Here is a 12,651-nt window from a genome sequence, read left to right as displayed (position 1 = left end):
TATAGAAGTTACTCCCTTGTGATGTTGCACTCGACATAATACGCTAGCAAACTAAGTGGCATTGATGATGATACTAAAACGACTATAAAGTTATAGCTCCATTTATTCAAATCACCGTAACTACATATTGGATAAAGTGTACTAGTTGTTCAACTTAATTTTTGCTATCATTCTGTCCTTTTATACCACATACACAAAATGATAAATTGTATTTGAAAAAGTTTTGCGTTGTACGCTCAAACTTTCTATTATGACACATGGAAAAAGATACAAAAAAGGAGAAGAAATATATTTTTATTATAAATTCATTTTGATAAATTGAAGTTAAACCAGCAAATATATGGGGTATAATATCAATAATAATTTTTCGATTTGAATTGATAGTCACATATATTCTGAATAAACGAAGGAGAATCTAGTCAATTATGCACACTAGCATGAGTTTTCCACTTTTATGAGCAATGTTTTTAAGGGCACAACAGAATTATACCTCGAACAAAATGGATAAATGCGTCGCCTGTAGTATTTATGAAATAAATGGAATGTCGCAAAGAGATTGTTTTGAATTTATTGTTCTGTGTCGTTATGCTTAGTGCTCAGTTATTCCGCTAGTATGCGTTCTATTCGTAATCAGTTGTTAAAATGGACCCATTGTATTCATCTAATAAAACCAAATATTAAATTTGCTCGCTAGGCTCTTTTCCATTTCTTCTGTTCCACACGTACATGCGAGTGAAAAGCCTGGCCCACATCGTTCTCTATGATTTGAAAAGTAGAAACATAAAGAGAGTCGTTTCTCTTACTCGTTCGTGTTGAGTGGAAGTAATGAAATGATGGATGCTACTGATATATGGTGGAATGCATGCAGGGATACTTTTTGGCGAAAAATTTCCCATATTTAAATGAACTTTCCTAGATTTTTCCATATTTTCTTTAATTTTCATAAAGCCCATTTTTTGGGAATACGCGGAAAAATGTCGGAAAATTCGGGAAATTATCGGAAAATGTTTTCCGAAAAATGGTGCCTGAATGCATGTTGTAAACGAGTAAAATGATGGAAACAAACAAAGTCCACTAATAGTAAAAACTAGGCGAAGTAAGCTAAGTTTGGGTTACAGAAATTGGGTCAGGTATCAATATTTGAAATAATTGATCCACAACAATGGATCAAGGATCGTTGTTTAGAATTTCTTTTTGTCTTCATCAATTGCTCATTCATTTATTCTTTTATATAGCGGGGGCGGGGTCGTGCACATCATCACTATTAACACCAAGTGAGTTCATCTGAATTTATAAAATTGTTCTAGTCAAATGAATGTTTAAAAGGCTAAACGGTCGAACACACACAGGACAAGCCAAAACAGGCAAACACACATCGATATACTATTTTATATGTACATTCTTTTGGAGGCAATAAAAACTAAACATTTTTAATTTCAAAAGCTGAAAACACACATCATCAACACATTCAGTCGGTTCGTTCTTTTTTTATTTATTTATTTACCTTGCATATTTCGTTCGGTTGGTTTGCTCTGCTTTTCGATTTTAGATGGAAATTTTATTTTAACGATTTTATTTTTCAAAATTTAAATCAATTTTTGTTGATTTAAAATAAAAAATAATAAAATGCTTTGCACACAATGAACGGACGGATTTCTATAAAAAAGAGTGGAAAACATAATTGATAGAATTGATGGAAAAAAGAATTTCATTAAAAATATTTTTTTTAAATGTTAAATATATTTATCTGTTTTATATTATATTTCTTTTGAGACTGTGAAATTAAAATGTGGAATTCATACCATAAAGATTTTGAAGAATTTTATTTCAATCAAAAAAATGTGGAACGTTTTTTTAGAGAGCAGAATCTGCATTTCGTTGAAACGTTAGGCTATATATTTGTTCGCTCTGATAAAGAATTGTTTGTACTTTGATATCGAAATGCCATCTTTCCGTATGCAATTTCGGTTACAGTGCAGAACATCTTAATAATCCATCGTCTTAAAAATCTCTCGCTATTCTCGCTATTTTCTATTTCGTTATACTTTCACTATGAAAATACAGAAATGAGAGATTGGTATTGAAAACCAATGGTGAAATGAATGAGCAATTTTTACGATAAAAAAAGGATTTACATACAGTTTTTTTCGAACTAGTGCTTTAAAGTGTTGTTGTCGGAATGTTAGATTTTAAGTTTTCAATGATCTTTGTGGTTAAATTTCTTAGATTTGCTAAAAATAGTTGGTTTTTTACAAAAAAAAAGTTGGCAAAAAGTGAGTTTTTGGCAGCGACTAATGTTTTTTGTCAACCGTCTTTAGTTGTAAAATGCAAAATTTCACTTGATTCTTTTGGATTTCGACTTCGGAAAATCGGAAGCGTATATGTCATCGATTATATGTGCCTAGAATGCCTCGCAACCACTCTCTAAAAATTTTACTCAAAGTGTCGCCTGTGGATATATTGGGTTTGCGCGTATGTACAGCATTTCCGCTAGGTTTGAGTGACCATGGCCATGGTCTCATTGTAAATCTAAAGTCAAATACTTTTAGGGCAAAGACTTTTGAAAGAATTTTAACTTATATAAAAATCAGGAATTTTGACGCAACTTTGATGAGGAGGAAACCATTGCTAATGATTGTTATTGATTGTTTATTAGGTTTAACGTTAAGTTTGAAAGTAGAAGGTGTCTTGTCACGGTAGGATCTCATATGTTTACATTTTCATTGTTCTCTAGTAGCGATGGTCTGACGACTAAATGCACTAAATCAAGGTATCTATCTGCATCTGGTCACTACTGCAACATATGTGGTACTGTAGTACTGTCGAAAACGAGTTCGAAACGCAGACACCTTCTACTTTACGTAAAATCTAATAGACGTCAGTTAAATTTGTTCAATACATGCGTTTTTCCTGAAAAGGCCAACCACTTCACCCGTATCTATCGGCAATGATTCCCATTTCACGCAGGGCAGATTTTTAGACCATTGAAGGCACAGGCTGTCTATGTGAATTTTTTGAATATGGGTTAAGACCTTTCTAGGTTACATTTCTCACGGTTTAGTTGATACGCCATTTCTTAGATAAAGTCTGATACATGACAACTCTTTTCGGTTTCATCGTTTATAATGTTTTTCGTCGATTTTGGTGGAATTTTCGGAAAAAAGTGAGGAAAAACGGAAATAGTTGGAAAAAGTGGAAAGTTAGGCAAATAGTGCGTCACTTTTTCATAACGTCGAAAAAGTTGGAAAAAGTGAGAAAAAGTGGAATGACTGGCAAGAGATTCAATACCAGCACTTTATTTAGAAAAGTTTTTCGTTAGAAATGGGAAATACCGAATCAATTTCGAGATTGATCAAGGAATGTATCTGATAATTTTCTTTCAAAAGTTTCAATGTGAAGACTATGGATTTCAAAAATAAGCACCCATCAAACTTCTAAACTTTGAATATGTTCTTCATCTGCAGAAAATTTTCGACTTTTGCAAGATTTCCCTGCTCTCTTTCAGCAGTTTACCCTTAAAACCCTTTCGAGACGTTGAAACTTTCAGCATTTCAACACATTCTGAACAATTTGTTTACTTCAATCAAACGTGTTTTGTGCGCGCATAGATGACGTTAACGTAGAAATGCACTGTGTGTACACCAGCTGGTGATATTCAGCTGTTGCTTATTCTGCACATAGGAAACTTTTAACATTTGTATATAAATGCTTCTTGAATGAATCACAAAAGTATCGACAACCAACTTGTCCCAACTCTCAATTATTTTAAATTTTATGAGATTACTCACGTACTGCATTTATCATCTACACAACTTTCAAGCAGCTTCAATAGCACACTTCATTTTCTTCATCTGTCGACAGTTTCATCTTAATGATCAACAAAAGTAACTCAAGTACCCAACTGTTTCCATAGATTTTCCATTCACATTTCCACATCTACTGTTTGACGAATTGTTTCCCTCTGACGTTGCATTCCACTCGACGCTCCACACACATCAATAAATAATTAAAAAAGATATCAATTACCATTGACTGTGTAGTGTATTCGAAGCTCGAGCCTGCATGAATTCGATACCTTTATGAAGCAACGTGTGTCAATGTCTTTCATTGAAATGTCGTATTATTTCTATGATGAAGCCAATGCATCAACGTCATCATCATTGTCACACAGGTAAGTAAATTACATAACAGCTCTGGGTTCTTGTCATTTATAACGTTTATTTCGATTCATTATAATTTACTGGTTGGAAATGATATATACCATTTTGAACTGACAAACCGGAACACTATTAAAATATGGTTTTATCTGTTGTCAGCATAAATAGGCAAATTTAAGCGCTTGCGATTGCATTTTCCACGAGTAATACACGGGGAATCTGTTTTTATTTGATAATGGCAATAAGCGAAAATATTTTCACTGCTTTACGTATATGCAGCGGAAATAAAACGTAAAATTTATGCAGAGGTTTTGTGCTGATCGATCGCATTCATCTGAATAAACAAATTTGGATTTTGTGAAACAGAGTTTCGGAAAATCCACTAGAATTTTCACGATTTTTGTACGAATCTATGTAAATTATTATCACGAAGTTGATGGGCAGCGCCTCGTCTCGCGGCAAACATGAAATGATATACGTAGTTCGTTTTGTATGTAAAGTTGAGAGAGTATTGAAAAAATTTTCTCCCATGAAAAAATTGATGAAATATTTCATTCCGAATATCGCATAATTGGAAAACTTGGATCTATGTCAGAAAACCCCAAGAAACTAAACATTTAGTTTGATTGTATTCGACAAACCAATAACCAATTCTTATATAACACACGTCCCTTTACTGAAACTCAATACATTTCCATCTTTGTAACAATAAAAGAAATTCATAAAATATACAATATCCTTTTCGACATATTTCTCTTGCAATTCTACATATGACTTTCAGACATGGCATGAAATGAAGAAGAAAAAAACTTTCATTTCTTACTTACATATCAGGTAAAAGATAGTCGAAGTCGATGCATATGAAAAGAATTGTATGTGTCGAGACCTTCATTTCATATCTTGCTTGATTTTTATCGTTTTCGATTCGATTACAGTTCCTTTTTGTGAGTGCCTCCCCATGTTACATTTTGGATAGGTAGGTGAAATGTGTAATGTGTGCAAGTAAATGTCTAAGACTCAGTTGCATTAACATAACGTAATTCAACAGATGAGTCCCTGCATTTGCAACTCAGTATTTTAGAGTAATATTGCCGATTGCAGATTTCTCTAGACGTTCAGCTGTTTCATAGGACCATAAAGTAATTAGAAAGAAGTAGTCAGAGCTTTGGAGGAGGAGGAGTAGTAACAAGACTAGAAAAGTTAGATCTAACTGGAAAGGTTGGTATAGCTCAAAGATTAAGAATTCAGCCGAATAGTTCTTACACTCACATACATTCTACACTTTTTTTTGGAAAGCAAAACGAAACTAGAGAATTTATTATTTGTAAACAAGTTCTAGCTGAACCATTTAACCACGTAATTTCGCTTTAAAAAGTTGAAAGAAAAACTTTTCAATTTACTCAAACATTCACTGTACGAATGTACGACGGTCATTCAGGGGAGAAGGTGTACTTAATAAACATAAAACTTTCGTATCGATCACATTAAGTACAGTTATCCGTTTTATCGCACTTTACAAACATGTGACTCAAGTCCATTTGAGCAATGCATACAGTAACGTAATGTATTCATATCTGAACACCGGATACGTAAAACACCGCTCATAGAATCAAGACTTTTGTTAAAAACTTTTCCCATTTCAAAAACGAACAAAATTTTATTCTCGTCCAATAATAGTATTGCCATGTGTATCCATACACTTGCAGTACATACCCGGAACATTTATAATCGAAATACCCAGCCGTACAATCATACAGAGCGGAGCCTGAAGTGTACCAAAATGGTTTGCCTCATATCGTGCAAAAGAATCGGGCGACTAAACATCATCGCTACGGATAGAGGGTCAATTTGAATGGAAAGGAAAGGAAAGTAATATAAAATACTCCATACGGTTTCGCACATTCAAGTGGGTTGGTTCAGTGAGCAACATGAAGTAGCAAAATTTTGAAAAGTACCTTTAGCTCAACACGTATAAATAATGTTATCAAGATGAGCTTTTGAATTAGTTTTTTTTTTTGTGTGTGTGAACAAATACGGGCTTGCTGTAAATGTGTGCATATTTACATTAAAATAACCTCCCGCTTTGGTTAACAAATCCACAACAAGAACACCATATTACGATACGTAATAAGGTAACGTGTAGAAGTCTAATGCATACCCATATCAGCCGTAGTATTTATGCTTGATGCTGTAGTATTGATCCACAGTGAAACACACCTTAAACTTGCATTGGCACTTAGTTAGGATTAGAGCAAATGAACTTATGGTTTTTGAATTTGTTATTATGTTTTAGAATAGGAATGCTATTTTAGAAGGAATAATGTTCCATCAGAATGTACTCAAATCTTCTTTACAATGAATGGGGCATATTAAATTTTCGACCATGTATTGGACTGGTGACGAATGCAGCGGATTTATTACTTTTTCTCCATAAAAGTGCCTACTAGGCGGGTCCATTGTGTCAATCCGCTCGCTTTACGTTTTTCGAGATTTTCAGTCATAATACATGATTGGGATGAAGAGTTGTGGAACGAATAATATTCTTTTTTTAAAACCGACTTTTTCAGTACATTTTTTGCGAGCGGAGCCATTTTTTTGATACATGGGCCTGGACTATATTTTACACATCATAACGTTTATTTCGGAACATCCGTTTGTAAAACATTAAAAGAGTTTCCAATCGGAGTAATTTTCAGGTGAGCGGACAGTTTTTAAAATTCGCCATTCAAGATCTTAAATATGTAATTTCTTTACTGTCCTAAAAACTTTACTTTTCCGACCGTGGGCAAAAAAGTGGCAGTAGCCTTTTACTCGTCTCCAGTAAAATATACTACGTAGAGATAAAAAGATTTTTTTTTTGACTTGTGCATCATCCGCCCTCGGGCAGGAATTTTTATTCTGGAAATTCAGAAAAATTATGGAAAAACTGCGAAATTTTTTCACTGAAATTTTGATTTTTTGGAACTTTTGGAAAAAACACACGTCAAAATAAAGAATCGCCAAACTAGTACACAATTTACTATTTCTTTCACCCTCTCGACCAGTTCCATCAAATTTTTAGTCAACTCCTTTACCCTCTCACCCTTTACAACCATTACGTACAATATGCTGTTGCTTACCTTAATTAACAATTTTATTTCTGTATTAAAAGTCGCTTTTATCGAATGCGATGTTAAACTTTTAAACCCATTTATATTTGAAATTTAGCATTACGTTGCTAACAATAAGAAAGTTTTCTTCAGTCATAGTGTAGTTGAATTACTTAACTTTACCGAAGTTTTTATTATGATTTTAGTGTCGATACCGACGCCAACAACAATTTGCAATTCTTTTTTAATATAAATGGAAAAATTTGATCCTCTTCGTTAAATCATTATTATATTCGTATAAATTGTACTAAAAAAAACCTGGAACAACGATGAACCTTCCTGAACTTTAGAGACTTTTAATGAGCTTGCCTATGCCCCATTTAACGAGTTCATGGTACATTCTGTTCACGTACTCCAATTAATTTAATTTTAAAACCAAACAATCTTTAAACAAACTAACTTCGAATACAGAAAACATAAACAACCGAAGTCCGACTTGCTAGTAATTATAGGATTTTTCGTTCGTTTGAATTGTAACCACTACCTACAGTTTATATTTATTGAGTAGTGGTGAACGAAAAACGTAGAACAAAGATTTTTAGATAAACTTTAAAAAAAATTAAGACAAGGTTCCTGTCGGATGTATAAGTCTGGGTGCCGGGGATTTTTTGTTCTGTTGTTAAAGCAAACATTATCTTACATTAGATAAATGTTCAGAGTAGGAGAGCAAACAAACAAAAACCCAAGAAAATAATTTGCAGACTTTTTCGTTTTAGCGAAACACACAAAAAAAATAGAAAGAAACAAAACGGAAAATTCTCCAGGAAACAATTTCAGTATATTGTACGTGAGCCTATACAATACCTCCATCCAGTACGACACAGTCGTTGGATTAAATGAATGTCTTCGTACCTTGGCTTTTATGTATATATCACACGACGGATATAATTCCGTTTTATTACATTCGAAAATATCAGTGGCTTTTCATTATTTTCTAGAAATAAAATTGATGTGGCCTTACTCTCTCTGTCGCTCTAGAATGTTGTACATAGACGCCATGAAATTATGTAGTCTCGAAATTAAATTTTCTATCTCTTGTTGGCTTTTTTCTTAGATGAGGTTATAAAAGTTAAGAGATATAATAACTTCAACATTTCTGCTTATAAACGCATTTAACACATTACTCATTCACGTGCAATGATTAAGTTAAAATGGTGAGCTAGTTTTGTGTTGAATGAGACTGCATGGAGTGAGAAGCTTTGGGAGTAGCAACAGTCAAATTGAACATTGTTCGCGGTAGATATGGTAATCAAGTGAAGCCTAAAATCGCTACTAGTATGATTTTACTGATGATGCGACACGATTCAGTATAATCAAACTCATTTTTAAGCATATATCAAACGACGCAACGATGCGAAGGTGACTTGGAATCGAATTATTTAAAAGTTTCTTAGAAAATTGTCTTTTCATTTTAAAACGATTTATTCATGATACACACGCCCTCAATTAATGACAGCTTTGATGATGAATTATGCTTTTCTATATTTAAAATAGATATTTCCAACTCATTGATGCAAGATATTCTAGATAAGTCTTACTAACATTAGTATCTTCAGATCTAACATATGTAACGTCGTTTGTAACAAATATATTACTCTATCGTCTATACCACCTGGTTGCGAAACAGGAACCTTTAATTGTCAAAGGTCATGAGATGATCGAGGATATCATTTAACAGATGAGAAGTTGCGAATCGATTACTTGCTTTGATCTAGAGACGTATTTACGACTGGCCTATAATTGAGAATTTCATTTACTGACAATTTTAGTAGATAAGACTCACCTGATTTACAACATGTATACATAAGAGTAAAACGTTAGTCATAGCATTTGGATATACGATCAGAAAATTAAGCGATGTACTCTGTATAATGTTGTCATAACTAGTACATCGTACTAGTGAGATTATATAAATGTCGCAGGGCCAATTTTTGGGAAATTTTTTAGGAAATTTTTTTCAACATTTCCAAAAAAATTGCCAAAAATTTCCAAAAACTGCGAACGTCCAAAAACCGAATTTTTCCATAATTTCGAACTGTTTTGGCAACTCCGGAGCTCAGCCTTATGTTTTAGCCGGCTCTCAATGATTTATGTTTGATTATTGACGCTCTCATCTTTCAAATTAATCATGATCGTCTTCATTTGAAACCTGATAGTGTCAAGAAATAATCGAGTGTCAGTTAAAACGCAAGGCTGATTCAACAGTTGCCAAAACCGTTCGAAATGGTGGAAATGGTGGTGGTTTTGGACGTTCACAGTTTTTGGAAATTTTTGGCCATTTTTGGAAATTTTAGAAAAAAATTCCAAAAATAGGCCCTGAAATGACGTCATACTATTTCGGCGTTTCCAGTAGAATTCAATCAATCATGATTTGAAAATTTTGAAAAAATTGGGGACATATATTTATAGACTTGCATAATTTTCGACTCAATTATGATTTGGTTCTGGTGGCAGCACTGAAATAGTATGACGTCATATATGGATGTCGACGCGTTCTTCAAATTTATTAAATATATATATGTTATAAAGTCAAAATGTGTGTGTTATAAAGTCAAAATGTGTGTGTTATAAAGGTCAATGGTGAGCTGCTGCAAATTGGAACCTGCAACCTGGAGTTTCTTTAGTTTCCTTCCCGTCCTATCCATTGACACCCCACAAGACCACACTCACCGTCACAGATAGAAATGAAGTTGATTTTTCACAATGTATCTGAACCCATCAAATTCCGGACATCGGCGTTTGTTGGCCAACAATATTCCCCTCATCGACCTTCACAAACGTACACAATTTGACTTTATTCACAACTCACATGTTGGAGGGAGCTATTGTTAAAAAATGATTTTCGCGACAATTTTTCTAAGGGCCCAAACAAAACTTTTTCGAGAAAAAAGTTTATCCACGAAATTTTCAGAATGGAACGACGATTCGTTTGTAGCTATAGCTCGTTTGAATCGCCGTCGGCTTGAATCCCGATTCCATATAAGCTGTTTGAAGTTTCGGCGAATTGAATCTTAAGACCACATACAGGAATAAGACAGCAATAATTTTGAGGACGAAGCAATGGAAAAGAATCACAGAAGGACGACTTCACTTTGACGCACTTGAATCTGATTTAAAAAAAATTAGTAGGTTCTTGTCAAGTCTAGTGACATAACCCTTACATTTAAATGAATATTATCAATACACTGCACACTGCCGCAAAATATAGACCGATTTGCTCAAATTGATGTTAAGTCTCGAGGAATGCTTCAACATATTTCCGTTCGGAAAATTCTGATCGCTTTACATGCCAAACATATATATATTTTACTACCCCCGAGGCAATGAAGTGTATTCTTACGAGTAAGAGAGTAAAAAAATGATAAAAATTTCCAATATCAATATTCACATTATAGTCGGGGTATAGAAGCATCGATTTTACATTTTCTATTTTAATGGTGTTCGATATCGTTATTATGCAGCACATGGAAGGCAAAAGTGCGGTCAATTAGCCATTATCAATGTTTAATATATGCATTTTACACATTTTGTCCATACCCATAAAGATAGGAAAAAAACTGACCATAATCTACAGCCGTTCACGTGTTGTGTGTGAGTTCACAACAGCCAACAACCGAGGTAATATTTAACTGGCGTTGAGGTTGTGTGTTAATTACAACGGGATATTTATTGATCAAAACAAAGACGAAGCAAAATTCGCAATTTTACATGTATACCAACCCCGTACAATTAATAGAGGGACACCAAAAGTATGATAAATTTCCAATTGAATCAAAAAAAAATTAATCTTATTTACACACCAATTTCGCTACCGAGTTAATAGCTAATAATTGGCAGTCAAGCTAAAAGAAGGATAAAGACAGCGAGATAGCGAGAGTAAAAAAAAAATTGATTTCCATTTCAAAATCCCTTATCACCGGGGTTTTCGGAATCAAATTACATTTTAATTGCTTTTTTAGATTTAATTTACATTCACATAAGACGACGTTACAGCATGGATAGAATGCTATTAATGTGATCTGGCATTATTGATAGAAAACCACATGAAATTTAATGTTACTTTCGCTTACATGTTATCATCGAATGCAATAAATTTTGAATCGATTGTAATACTCCATCGAATATAAACGTACAAAATGATACACATGATATTGTATTAAACGAATAGCATCCACGAAAATCAGAGCTTGAAGCATCTAGTAATATATACGCCAATGTATGTATAGACATGAACTTTTTCCAATATAACCGTCAGTAACAGTGTCAACTTGTTGAAGTCGTGATTGTCGTTTTTCCTTTAAATTTTTTTTTCTTGTCTTCTTCTTCTTCTACTTCCTTGTGTTGTGCTTTGCCACACCACATCTCGTAGAGTGGTGTCTATATCGTGCTGTTTTTTTATATATCGCGCGTACTAACAGCTTAATAAATTTATATTAGTCGTAAGCTTTTCATAGCACTCTCATAGTGGATTTCTTATAGTAAACTGTACGTTGTGTATAATTGAGTTTGGCTTTACACCAAATTAAATGTTACACTCGGATCATATACTGTAATCATTAATAAGAGATGTGCCTCAAAGCATTGGCACACAATGACTGGTAATATTTGACAAGATTTGAGTGAATTTAAACACCACTTTAAATGTGTACAAAAACTTTGACATAGTCTTTTAATAGCAGATGAAAAACACACACACACACGGCACACACCGAGAATCAAATGGAAATGGAAAAGCTTTCTCACAAAAACCCATTTGCATAATTCGTTTATGTATGAGAGAGAGACTTACTTATCATGATTTATTGAAGCAGATATCCTTTAGCACTAGTTATATCATAACATTTACTTGCTTATCTTAAAAGAACAAACAAAATACTCGTCATATATGAAGTGAGTTTTTTTTAATGGTAAATACCTTTCAAATGAACGGACAATAATAAAATTTTAATTTGATTTTTTTTACGGTTTTCGCTTCGAGTTGGTAATCAAACACAAATTCAAACAAGAAAAATCTATTTTCCCGTTTTGTGCTTATGTTTGGATTTTATTTCAAAAAAAAGGATTTTCTTCTAGCAATTTTTTTTTCTTCTTCTATAATCAAATTCAATGTGCCTTAGAAACACCTTTCCGACCCGGCGAGAGAAACTCAACTGAGTTGTTTGCAATGTTATGCGATTCGTGCAACAATTCAGGGGATGATACGATGCGAGAGATGCTGGTGGCTGGTACGAGAACTCATCGTTTTAGACAATCGTTTCGTTTTCGGTACAGGGTTGGATGGATGGTTGTAAATTAATATTTTTAACGAAACTGAGAAGTTTCGTTTTATCGTAGCGTAGTTCGAA

The 12,651-nt window shown here is 33.6% G+C and overlaps 1 protein-coding gene across 4 annotated transcripts in view; it reads right to left on the bottom strand.

Moving 5' to 3' along the window:
- Positions 1-12,440, bottom strand: part of LOC119085137 — a 100,993-nt gene extending 88,553 nt beyond the window's left edge. For 2 of the 4 annotated variants that reach the window (XM_037195438.1, XM_037195410.1), the window contains exon 1: positions 12,096-12,440. The gene's annotated coding sequence lies outside the window, so the exon portion shown is untranslated. Of the gene's footprint in view, positions 1-1,504; positions 1,657-12,095 lie in introns of all 4 variants that reach the window. The other 2 variants (XM_037195427.1, XM_037195420.1) reach the window with 2 other exon arrangements.
- Between the last annotated feature and the right edge of the window lie 211 nt (positions 12,441-12,651).

The sequence above is a fragment of the Bradysia coprophila genome, chromosome X, assembly GCF_014529535.1.
Source record: "Bradysia coprophila strain Holo2 chromosome X, BU_Bcop_v1, whole genome shotgun sequence".
NCBI classification, from domain to species: Eukaryota; Metazoa; Arthropoda; class Insecta; order Diptera; family Sciaridae; genus Bradysia; species Bradysia coprophila.
This window is presented reverse-complemented; position numbering and strand designations above follow the sequence as displayed.